The sequence below is a fragment of the Meleagris gallopavo genome, chromosome 7 (genome assembly GCF_000146605.3).
Source record: "Meleagris gallopavo isolate NT-WF06-2002-E0010 breed Aviagen turkey brand Nicholas breeding stock chromosome 7, Turkey_5.1, whole genome shotgun sequence".
Classification (NCBI taxonomy): domain Eukaryota; kingdom Metazoa; phylum Chordata; class Aves; order Galliformes; family Phasianidae; genus Meleagris; species Meleagris gallopavo.
Window position 1 is genome coordinate 19223420 of NC_015017.2, and position 13475 is coordinate 19236894.

The window sequence follows — 13475 nt, forward strand, 5'->3', positions numbered from 1 at the left end:
AAAAAAAAAAAAAGCAAATGACTGTGAAATGGCCATGGTAATTTAAAAGGTCAACTTTAATCAGAGTAGGGAGATGTTGAAATAGTCTTCCAATAGAAGTTACAGCAGTAATTCCAAATGTTTTTAGACAGAGCTTGAGAAATGTAATAAAGGAATAGATAACATGACGTGCTTTTCTGTGATTGCATAACTCAGTGACATGGAACGCCACGTCTAGTCACATATGTCACCACTCCATGCTGTGTCTCACCCTCTCCTTTCCTCAGCTTTGCAGGGAAATTCACTCTTGCTGCTATAACCTGACATTTTTACTACTGTGCCTTCTTTCACTGTCTACAGCTAAAATACAAACATATGCACTCTGGTACCACATTGACGTATCACTGAGCCTCATGGTTGTATCACTGTACTCTGGATTCTCTGTAGTGTCTCAGTAATAGCAAACCAAGTGTCAGTATCTTATGATTCAAGAATGAGTTCACTTTCCAGAGATAACTGTTGTATTATTTCAATCATATTCACAATTTAGAGAAGGAATTTAAGTAGGAAAGGTAGTCAAGAAGGAGCAGTTAGCACACGGCTGCTTGCACAAGAAACAGTAATCATGATCATTCTGTTTAGAGGGACGGATACATTTTGACAAAGCATTTAAGGAGGAGACAAAGGCTTTAGCAAATGAGATTTTATTGTAATAAATTAGGACCGGAAAAAAAAAAAAGTTTAGAAAAGACTTTCAAAAGGAACTGAAGCTGTGCCACAGTGGTTGATCTTGAGTTAAAAATAAAAGCTTTAAAATGTAGATGGAGAAAATGAGAAAATGATTTCATTGTAAAACTACTTAGTAAATAAATAAAATTCTCCATGTCATACATTTTAAGTAACGTGATAAGCAAATCTAATTGAAAAGAGCTAGGTTATAAATTCTATTGTAAGGACCCTCCAAATTTTGTTTTACTACTTAAGAGGAGTATTCAAGACATTATGTAGACATTAAGATTGCAGGCACCATATAGCTAGCAGTAACATTTCTGTCACATACTTCACTGCAAGCTATATAGTAACTGCAGTTTTAATCTCTTCACAATGTCCAGAATGTCCTTTGGTTTAGCTGACTAAAACTCTCTGTGTAATGCAGAGAACCATCACTTATTCATAACTGACTTTTACTCATATGAATAGCCCAGCAATAGCTTCCACATAGCCATTATTGAATAATTGGCTTTGTTATATCCCAATGTAGATATCTGTCACTAAAATTAGTTACATTTCCCTTCTACTTTACTGAAAACTTTTTTAATGTTTCATATTAGAATTTCCAGAAACACTAAGCTAGGCTATCTTCTAGAACTTACTTTTTTTACATGACTCATTTTTTGATGGTCTGTTCAGGGAGGCAATCCAATTTCTGCACTTTTTTGCACTGACAGGCTTAGATAGGGTCCTGACATTGATCGCAAGAAAGAGACAGGTCTTCCCAGAGGCACAGAAAATAGACTTTTTATTACAGAAAGTGGTGGGGAAATAAATAAATAAATAAATAAAATTGACATCTGTCTCTTAACATTTCTGATGAGTTTGTAAAGGGGACTCTGGCCTCTCAGTGATAGCATGTAGAGAACCAACAGTAAGCAATTTTATCTTCTTTTTTAAAGTTTTTTATTTTAAGTCTTATTACTCATCCAGTTCATGCTGATGGCTCCAAAGCTGAGAAATCTGTTGTGAATGGACTCAGAATGGCATGAAGATTACATTAGTCTGTATCCTTAATTAATCTCAGAGAAGAAAGAATTCCTGAATATCCACAGACTAACAGTGGCAACAAGCAATTTACAGTTAAAAACCATGTAAATTACAGATCCCTTAATTGTGTTATTTAAGCAAGACTGTTTTGTGGGCCCTCATCATTAATGCTAAGAGAGATTATTGGTACCCAGAAATTTAGCAGTCTCTTCTGGTTGAAAGAGTATCAATATGTATCTATTTTTTATGATTTGACACAATAACTGAGTTATAGGAAAGTAGAACCATAATCTTCAAATTTTTATAGATAATATTTTTCAAAACCATCCTCTCACCTGAAATATATGCATCCTAATTTTTTACATGGTTGATCAAATGATTTGTACCTTAATTAGATACACAATTGACTGTAAGACTGTGTTCTGATTTGCAGACATGCTGGACACTCACAGCTTTTCTTAAAGTGAAGCTCTCATATATGGTGGATCACACAAGAAGAGATGGACCTTGTAGTTTCACTTGTATATTTTTGTAATCTGGCTAGACTCCTCTCTGTCAGTTCTAAAAGATTAAGAAATAAGCTGCAATTTTCCCCAAGGCTAACCTCAGCTGTTGATATGAAAAGATCTATTATATGATCACGATTTCAAATGAACCTTCAGGTTCTCAATGTAAAAGAAGGCATGTAGGACAAAGAGGAGCAGCCTAAGACCTAAAAACAAACCAAATTATTGAGCTATATATTTGCAGTAGTTTGATTCAGTTGACGTTGTTGTACCATTTACAACGTCATGCAGTGACTTGCAGACAAACAATGTTTCAAAACTGTTTCCTTTCGAAAAAAAAGTTGACAAAAAGCAGAAAATTGTGAATTAAGGGGAAACAGTTTTGATATGTCTTTCAATTATGCAGCAAGGCGTACATGTAAAGAAAAATTGGGAGGTAAGCAGAACCAGCATTCCCTTATTACTTCATGGGAAGTGTATTATTATTTGATTCTCCTGAAATATCTTTTTTTATTGAATTATTTGCTATCCTTGTTCTCAATGAGCAATTGATATAAATTATTCAGGAATTATTTCCTTTATTTACAACCATACTTAGCAACCTCATACAATAAAATTTCATATTTTATTCTCATTATATATTTGGGCTTCATTATTACTGCAGATGTAATTATGGAATTAGAATAAATTGTCATTTAGAAGGTGCACCTGAATAGAAAAAATATCAGAGAACATTACTGTGATGACAAAATCAACATACCCCAGTGTGGTGTAGTAATTCATATCTATGCAAAGATGCCACCAAACTTCGAGAATAGACTCTTTTGTATTAGAACAAGAAGGTATACATAGTGCATAGAAACAGAAAATAAAGTCCTTGTTTTGATCAATTTTAGAAAAAAATAGAAAGCATTTTACACAATTTAGAAAATTAGAAAACATTTTTATTGAAGCAACTGCTATTGAATTGAGTAAGAAAATGGCCAAGGTAATTACAGATTTACAGCAATTGTGAATAATAATTCCTTGAAGGTGATTGTTTCCACTAAAGCCCCATGTGATAGCTGAACAGGCTAAGACATCAAAACTGATAGTGTTTTGAGAAGATTTCACAACATATGGTGGAAATGGAGCAGTCAGAAAGCCCAGCTGCTTTGAAGTATGTAACCTGGAATCATCCTTAATGATAGGATTATCTTAATTAGTCCAAGTCATTCCCCTAAGATCTACTCATCTGAGAAAGGGAATGCCTGATTTTGCTGTTAAGAAAAGGTATTCAGTATCTTTATGAATTAATAATTTCAAGTAATCAGTATTTTGTATGAGCTCTTTGTTGTTTGGCCTTGAGCCAAATACTACAATACTATATCTGTTCTGCGATGCTAACACAGAATGGGTAATACGTTTTTTTGTTTTTATAAGTACTGATTTTTTTTTCAAGATCAACATTCTCTTTTTGATGCTTGTATATGAGGGAAAATAGGTAGGTACAGGTTTTCAGACTGTGATTTAGTTGATTCTGAAAACAATGAATGTGATGAATGTGTCAAGTATGTAAGAACTAAGACTGATGAAAAACAAGTTGTAGGCAGAATTTTGGCAAACCTCATTTCTCCAGAACAGATAAACATTCCATGATGTAATGACCTTGGAAATTTTTAAATTTGGTAACTTAATCCATGAAAACCAAGAGGTTTGGCGCCCATCATGAACTAATAGAAGTCAGGTCTCTGCTTATCCCTTGTCAAGACCCAATGAGATCCAGCAAAGTGGCAGAGTCCTCTGATCCACCTGGCATGCATTGCCTGAAATAAGCTTTTAAGTATGCAGTTACAGCTGCTATAAAACAGCTGTGAAACAAGTCAGTGTTTTACATAACCTTAGAACCGTACAAAAACGTAGTATGGAAGAGACCTCTAGAGGCCATCCAAACCAGCCTCCTACACAAAACAGAAATAACTTCAATTAAGTCAAGTGGTTACTATGCTAACTCAGGAAACACTTTCTGTGTTTAGGCTGAATAAGCATATATTTTCCCAGAGAAAATCACCGATAGACAGCAATAGCAACTGATGTGTGGAAAAAGGGAGGAAAGAAGGAAGAAAACTGTGGATTTCATGGGCCAGAAAAAGCTGGCATTTTACAAGGAACATTGTTTGTGTAGCTAACATTTAGGATATTCACTTAGAGGCAGTCCTGAGTTATATTTCCAGATAATTTTGCCTGTTATCTTAGACCATCTGTTAAAAAATTCTTAGAAATGACCTTGAGCACCAGGACCTCAGACTCAGGACTCGCTCATTCTGAGTTCTCTGACCTTAAACAGCCTTGGGTTCTCAACTCTCTTCTGGTGCCAGACACCTCACAAATGCAGCTAACAATTTAATACCATTTTTTGCAAGCAACGTATTTCCCTTTTAGTGTAATAGTGGTTCAAAGACAAACTGAAATACTGGTAGACAATTTGAAAGATAACATTCAAGGAAATAGTTATGTTCCCACACATGACTGACAAAAGAAACTGATGAATAAACTGAACATTCTGGCAATTTGCAGATAGTGAGATGATGATAAATCTGGTGATAATTATAAGGCAGTTATCTTCTATTGCTGGTTAGAAACCATGTGATCTTAAGCATATAAGGGAAAAGCAGTAGAAAGGGTGTTTTTCTTTTGTCTCCAGTATGAGAGAAGAGTATGGATTGATGGTGTTCACGTGCTGAAATCTGTGGAAAACAGTTTCTGTTTAGGGTTTGTCAGTGCTTGGAATTTTTATCTTCAGATTAGAAGAAGTAAGAAAAAATGAAGACCATTCAGCCCAATCAGCACAATATGTTGTTTGATGAATTCTCAATGACCTCAAAATAAATAAGGTCATGCTTCTTATCTGTAATCTGTCATATGCTAGAACTTGGATAATGCTTTCAGCTTGTCACTGGTAACAAAATCAATAGAGAAAGTGGATAACTATAACAGATCAGAAATAATGCTTTTTAAAAAAAGCGAGGAACACTCTTTAAATTATCTTTAAATATTAATAAAATCAGAGCAAAGGAAAAATCTGCAACCATGTGTATGAATTAAAAAAATGAAGGTCATAGGATTCCAAATATTTTATTTATGAAACTGATTTAGTGTGCTGATTAAGTAGTGTGCTAATCAGTGTGATCATATGCAATTGCAATGCATTTACTGAGCTTTATGAATGATATAGGTGATGCTAAGAAATGAAATTAGTGGGGATTTTACTCACTAATATAAAATATATCTAGAGATATAAATCTCTAGATAATATTTACTAAAAGCACCTTATTCAGGCCATCTACAATTTTTTGTATGGAACTGTACTAAAAAATACAAATCTAAATGAAGCTGATTTTATGAATGTCTAGTTAATATTCATAGTGTTTAGAAAACATGCAGAGTTCTTTCTTCACAATACCAGCATAGACTTGTATTAGAGTTATCTTAGATAAGTCTGTTTTTCTGAAAAGCTACATAAATCCTTCACTGAAACACATGGTAGAATTCTCTTTAAGGTGATTTACTTGTATTTTCAAGTATAAAATTTTAGTCAAGAAATGTATATTTTACACTAAGGCAGTGTCTTTTCAAATATCAAAATTAAAGTAGCAACTTTTTATTTAATAACTTGGAAACTGGCATGAAAAGGTATATACATCTCCAGGCATAGCCTGTTTGGAACACTTCTACTAGTAAGTGAAAAACACAGCTTTTCACAGCTTTGCATTTTCTTCTAATCTAAGTATCCATCTTCTTTGAATATATTCCTCTTTCTAAATGAATTCTATTAATTATGAAGAAACTTACTTTCCTTTGAAACAAAAGAGCTACTGCATGTCATAGTCTCACATTTGTACCACTTTGTTCTGTTCAGAAAAGTTTAGTTTTATTGGGTTTGTAGGTGGGATAACAATGAAAGATTATAACTGAAGGAAATACCTTTTGCTGCAGCTTAGTCTCTAATGATGTTAGTTGCTGGGCTTGGAATTGAGCAAGAAATCAGTGCCTAGGGCTCACGGTCATCCTGGAGAACTCGTTAGAGGCCAGCTAACTTATTTTGACAAATTTTGTTAGAATAACCTGCTGACTGCAGCTTCCTTCCAGCTTTTCAAGCAAAGCTTAAAATATGTTACATATAGGGTGATTATTTCCAGATAAACTATGCTTTTTTCTCTCTTTTTCACGTGTATTGTACCAAGCAAGCTAAGGAAACTGAAAAAGTGAGTGATCCATTCTGCAGTTTAAACACTGTGATAAATTTGACAATGCATTTGGAAAACAAAAAATACTGGGAAGAATCAATCTTACAGCCAGGCTTCAAGACATTTTTTATCCCGGTTTATACTTTTCATACCTGCAACCATGCATGTGATAACCTACGGTACCAAAAAGATTCCAATATGTCCTTGGTTAAATCTTAAACTCTCCCAAACATGAGCTTAATTTAGCATTACATAAATGAGGTTGTTCTAGTTGCTTTTGAATCTCTGGTGTCATTTTAACACAATAGTTTTGTTAGAGCAGCAGAGCGTATCTTCCTCCTAGTGTGTCTTTCCATATTTCCTAAATCCAAAATATATTTTTAGATTGGAAAAGCAAAAAAAAAAATGTCTCACTTAACATCCAGCTACTGGTGGAGGAAAGACAAGTTTATCTGAGAGGTTCTTCATGGCTTTTTTCCTGTAAATGCTCTGCCATTTTCACTGCATAAGCAGTATGAATTAAATGGATTGCTCTAGAAATCAGGATTCTTTTATGGGTTGGTTTTGCTAACAAGATGTGATTTATATGATCACATTCCATTTCTCATGGCCAAATACATTTTGGTAGGAAATTTCTTGACAAAATTTGGTACAATGTTAGATAATGTACTAAAAAACTAGAAATGTTGTGAAAATTGAGATTTAGGCAGAATGGTAAGACAAAATGTCTTCTTAAAATGAGTGATGCTGGCATTTGTTCATTCATCATAAACACCGGAGAGTCATGAGGGAGAAAGACTGAATTTCTGAATGAAGCTTTCCCAAGCCACCAGTGCAGTTTCAGTTGAAGTCAACTTTTTAACCTTTTAACCTTTTAACCTTTTAACTTTTTAACTTTTTAAACAGTAGAAGGTCTAATTACTAAATGCAAATTTTCTAGAAATTGAAGTTTGCTTATTTTTTGATTATGGACCAATAATTTAGCATAAAAATGGATATTAAATTTAAATATGCATCTAAGGATAGAGATCTTTTCTCCTTTTATACACTGATCCAAAATGCTATGTCAGCCGATACTGGGATTACAGAACAAAAGTAGAGCTTGTACCTGCTTCATCTTTATTACATGTACTTTAGATATTCTCTTACAGCATTTGTGCTCTTTTTCAACTGAATCAAAATGTTTGGCAACTGTATAAAGGTACATTTTTTTCTGAAATATATTAAGAGAGACTATAAAACACAGGCACAAAATCTGCTTTGTTTCAGTGTCGTACCATGAGCTAACAAGAGAATATATATTTTAGGTGATTAAAAATCACAGCAATAATTTAAGCTTTTTTAAAATATATGACCCCTAATGTTTTCTTGTTCAGACATATAAATGCTTGTTAACAATTTGCTGGTTATGTTGCCAGAAGAGCAATGAATAGCTCATAAACTTTTCTGCATTTTGAAGTGTTGTATTTTCTATCTTCTTCAATAATACTTCTTCACTTCTTGGAGAATTCATAAAGAGCCTTACACAACTTTTAATACGTATTCAGGCATCAATGTTTGTAAAAAATAGTTGCCAATAACTCCTTCTTTCATTATCTGCAAATCACAATGATTTAAATATCAGTAAAGCATACTCAAAAAATCTATATGCTGCTGTGTTGCGCTGACAATGCACTATCTACCCAGTAATTGGATACTGAGTGGCAGGAAGAGCCTCTGAGGTTTAAGATCTTTAAGCCATTTCTTAATTTTTCATGGAAAATAATGCATAGAAAATGAACTATAAAAATACTTCTTCTCTTTAAATATCTATATTTATGAGAAAATGAATGATAAGTTAAAGGTAGTGAGTTTTCTAAGTTATTAGATACGTTCGAGTGAAGCAATTTTCTTTGTCAGCAACATCTACAAGTATATTAATTCCATCAAATTTGCACAATTTACTGAACAAATATGAAGACAATCCTGTTGTACCGTTCTGTTGTCAGGGTACACATAACTTTCCTTGCTAATTTGGTGATTCTGTGATGCTGCATATTTAAATATCATTAGCTGAATATACTTATTGAATTATTTGGTAGTCACATGAAAATGCAGCGCTGTATGAGCTCAGTCTTGTAAGGCACTCAGTATTCCCAAGATATCCCAGTTCTCTCAAATTTCCAGTAGGATTTGAAAGTACTTATCATCAGGAAGAATGCTATCTTGTCAAATAGAGACTAATTGGAACATATTTTGGGGGGAATCTTTGTAAATCTTTAAGAGTCAGAACAGTTCTGTGATTCTTTCAAATAATTGTCAACTTACTTGATAATGACATGGCCTCTCTCTTTGTGTTGCACTGCTGTATTGGCTGAGATCTCAGACCTGCAATTACATTTCTGGGGATGTCAGTGTTTGTGGATACCAGAACATCTCTATAAAATAAGCACTAGTGAGGACCTGGCAGTTTTCCAGTACAGGTGCTGTAATGGCAAGGCACCAATCCAGTTGCTGTACACAGCTAAGTCATGTCAGTAACGGATACATACACTGCATGGATGTGGGCTTCAGGCATGGGATCAGATCTTAAATTTGATATCTGTTTTATCATGTATTTTAGATGACATGCCATAAAATATTATTATTTAGAAATTTAAACAGCATGCTTATAAGTATAATGAAATATATTTTAATGACAGTCTTAGTAGAAAATGTGAAAAGCAGAGGAGAAAGCTGTATAGAGAGATCATTTTATATTTCTAAAAAAAGCAAAATACAAATTTTGGATACACAGAAAGATGTTGTGAAAGCTTTTCTCTAGTTCCTGCACATCATTATGTATCAACCCCCCTTTATAATTATGCATTCTAATCTATATATTTGTTTCATTCTTTAAAAACATCTTAAAAACCTTCCAAATATAGCTCAAATGCAACTGGCTATTGCAATGTCACTGACATTGAACCATTGAACCAACATTGACAAAGAACCATGTAAAACCCTTTTGGCATTCTATTACTTGTTCAGTGTTGTTTCCCAAAAGCATTCTTAGCAAAGATTGGAAAAGCACTTCCTTCTTGGAGAAACTCATCTGCTCTAAATATGTATTTTGAAGTAGGTTTCCATTTGATAAGGCTTGCAGCTACAGCTGCATACGTTGTAAACATAACAGTGCAGGAAGAATTAGAGGAATTAGAGAACCGGAAGGCAGGTGCAGACAGCAAATTCCCCCGCAGGCAGAAAATATTCACCTCCACTTGTAATTGGAAATGTTATAAATATGTAACTGTAACTAAACTACCTAAGGCAGACAGAGAACAATTTAATTGGAGGAATTTGAATGGTGAAAGCAACAGTATTACGCTCACAGGTGCTCAAGAGCTGTCTACGATGATGTCAGTCACTATTCTTTTTGAATTTTTCAAAATCAAAATAGCAATCTTATGGCAATTAGAATTATAATTCAGTTAAAATTTTTCCTTTTCTTAAATTTTAACAATAATAAACAGTATTAAATTTCAACTTCACTGAAATTGCTTGGACATTTAGTATGAAAATTGCCTAACACTAGATCAGATAGATTCCAAGGACCAACCAAAACTTACCCATTTTTACTTCTTTCCTATTATCTCATTGTCTCTGAAACTGCAACTCCAGCCGCATATTGATTTACTGAACATCCAAAAAACTTTTCAGAAAAAGTCTGCCTTTCGTTACCTCAAAAAAAGGCTTAATTTCGTGGCATTTAAAAACAATCTGGTTTCTGGAACAAAATGTCTCAAAACTTAAATAAGGCTTGAGTTTTTTCAGACATTAATAACAAAAAATGCATTTCAGTGCCTATTTAAAATTACACTTACTCTTGCTGAATATGTGGGCATAATCTAAAAACAAAACAAAACGAAAAAAAATCTATTGTGCTATTTCTAATTCTGCAAAAAAAAAAAAATTGAATCCATTGTTTAAATTAGAAAGATTTATTACCTCTTGTAACTGAAGTTCCCAAATGGGATCATAGGACAAGCAAAGACAACCCATATTTTCACAGTGCACCAGATATTCCTTAACAAAAGCTTAACTTTAAAAATATGAGGCCACTAAGCATTCTATGATAATACCTCACAGGTCTACTTCAAACTGTCTCATAGAGAATGGTAAATATCAGCATTGTATCCTAAGTATCATGCTATAAGATTTTAAAAATTTAAAAGAGACATGTTCACTTAAATTTAAGTTCCCTTAAAACAGGAAGAAAATTATTAACATTTCCCATTATCATTGTTTCTTGATTAAGATGTTCTTTAATAGATATCCTTGAAGAATATATTAAAATGTCTTTTAATACGGATGTGTGAAAGTAGAATATAAAGCTGGATTTCACTCTAAATGAAAAGCACTTCAAATTTCTTTCAATAATGGCATAATCTTATTAGTTGGTCAAGTCAGCATCAAGGGAGACAATCATTCAGAAAACTGAAATATGAAAGACTGTAACAGTCTTGTGGGGAATTAGATAATGCCTGTCATCAGCAAGCATATGTTGATTTAATTTCCATTTACTCAATAATGCTTGCGTAACATTTATTTTTAGGTCTTTTTAGATTCAAAGATCTCTTCAGGATGTCCAATTTGTAGAAATCTCATGATAATATTATTAATAGAGAAGAAAAGAGTAAAGATGTCCTTGCTAGTTATAGCTTAGTAGCTTTATTTTTTGAACTGTAATGTCATTCAAATTTAAGGTCTATGGTTGTGCTAAAAGCATTTTTTTACTGGGGCTTTATAGGCTTTATTGTTTGTATATGCTCCATCATTGTGTTTTCTTATTTCTTTGTTTTGTTTTCCAATTTCCTCGAAAATGAGTTCTTGTAAAGTGTGTTCATATAAACATGAGCTCAAAGCTATATGTTAAAGGAGTTGAGGCATTGTACATGGATTTTACTCGAGGTTGGAGTTTTTGAATTGTAGTGGTAACGTTCATTCTGCACCATGAACTGCATCAGAGAGCAAACAGGAAGAGTAGCTTTACTTTACTTGAACTTAGGTGATGCTACTAAATTTTATAGTCACGAATCACTGAAAATATTGTTTAATCCAAATAGATTTCCATTTTCTGTAAAATTACTTAGAGGACATTGAGATTTATTTGATCAAATAACCTATAGGAGCCTTCTACAAAAATAAGAAAGGTATTAATTTTCTTATGACACCTTTTTCTTTTGATCTTTAAGAAAAAGAATATGTTTTATACTCCATTAGTGCAGTTATCTTGTTACACTCAGATGGTGAGTGTGTGCTATTTTGGCTTTCTGTTTCAACCTTGAATCGCTGTGTTTGGATTAAAAAATCTAAATAATAGAATTATTTTGGTTCTATTATCAGGTTTTTTACATTTTTGTGTAAATATTATATGTTGGCTATACAAGATATAAGATATTTTATATCTTTAATATGCTTTCTACAATGGAGAATTTTGAAGTGTCTTCAGTTTTTTTTTTTTGTAGAATAATATTCAAGTTTCAGCATACAAGAACTTAACATTTGATAGATTTGCTATAGATTCCCTGATTTAAAGATGCAGGAACGTTGTCCATTCTTTGAACAGAGCTGTTTGCCTCACATTGGACTGAGTTCAGTGAGCTATTGGCAAAATACATATACATTTTCATTTTATATAGTGTTTCTTAGAAATAAACTTTAACATTTTATTTCAGTGCGTGGACTGGTAGCATCTTCCATAGTTTCATGAATGGTATTTTATCAGAGGGATAAATATTAAATATTATATTAAAGTCTTCAAGTAATGTAGGACTATGAAGTTTGTTAAAATGAGAGGTGCTGTATAAGATACAACCTTGTTAGTACAAGTTTCACTTTATCTGTGGCAAAAGTAATAGTGACATAACAGTATCTAATACAGAATAGATCTACATAATGTTAAATATGTAAATTTAACAGTTCATTTCAGAGATAATTTGTGATTAGACATAGGAAATTATCTTTCTGAAAAGCTAATATATTAAGCTTTGTGCTCATCAACTTCCACGCTTTGTATACCTCTATTTTATAACTGCCATTTACTTGTTTTTTTGTTCCCCTGTGTATCTTTTATTTTGTTACCTGGAAACATTGCCCCCTCTGATCATATTTTCCGGATGTGTATTAGTTCTGTCTATGATGAGAGGTTTTACCTAGTCTGCAGATGTGCTCTATATTGTTTGTGCAAGTGTACTGCAATTATGTATCTGCTGTCAATTTGGAAATGCACAGCACAAAAACACTGTGATTTCTTAACAAAAGTGCTAAAGGTCCGGTGCTTTCTGAATAAAATTCATACAGCTTCTGGCCTATGCAGTCAAGTTATGTCCACAGAGTTAGTTCAGTTCTTCTTGAAAGCATCAGGCATCCTTCCTGGTTTCCACATTCATGGGCTTTATATAGTTCTACAGTTGCTTGGAAAGTCATCTATGATAATACTTCATTACACTTCCTTGCAGGTGGTGCTTTGATACCTAGGAAACCACACCGCAATTCTGCAGAGTGGTTTGACAGAAGCATTTCTTTAACAATTTGTAACAGATGGGTTATAATTTATTACTTCTGTTATGATTTATTAAATCTGTATTATGTGCCTTTATTTAGTTTCTAGTTCTTTGGTTTTTACTGTCAACATTTGCATTCTTTAATAAATTCAAATTGAAAGTGTCTCAAGACAATTCTCTTCTGTGTGATACAGAGCAGCGTTGGCTTCTCAGTGTCTCTTGAAACTATGCTGTTTGCATAATAGATAATAAAAACAAAATGTTTCATACAGGAAATAAAAATAAACTGAGCAATATCTCCATTAAGTTGTAATATCAAAATTAAAAAGAGGAAAGAACAAATATTTGTGCAAATTAATATTAAAAATAAAAAGAATAAACTAAATTTAGAAGAATTATAGATCATTGCCGCTACGTAATAGCTTCTGTAAATGATTTATGCTGATTATCTCTTTCAAGATGTTTTCAGTTTAGTAGAT

The 13475-nt window shown here is 33.0% G+C and overlaps 1 protein-coding gene across 1 annotated transcript in view; it reads left to right on the forward strand.

Annotated features, from left to right (window-relative positions):
* The window catches only part of KCNH7 (potassium voltage-gated channel subfamily H member 7), a 173197-nt gene that overhangs the window by 2530 nt on the left and 157192 nt on the right, over nt 1–13475 (forward strand). The gene's annotated exons all lie outside the window — the stretch shown is intronic.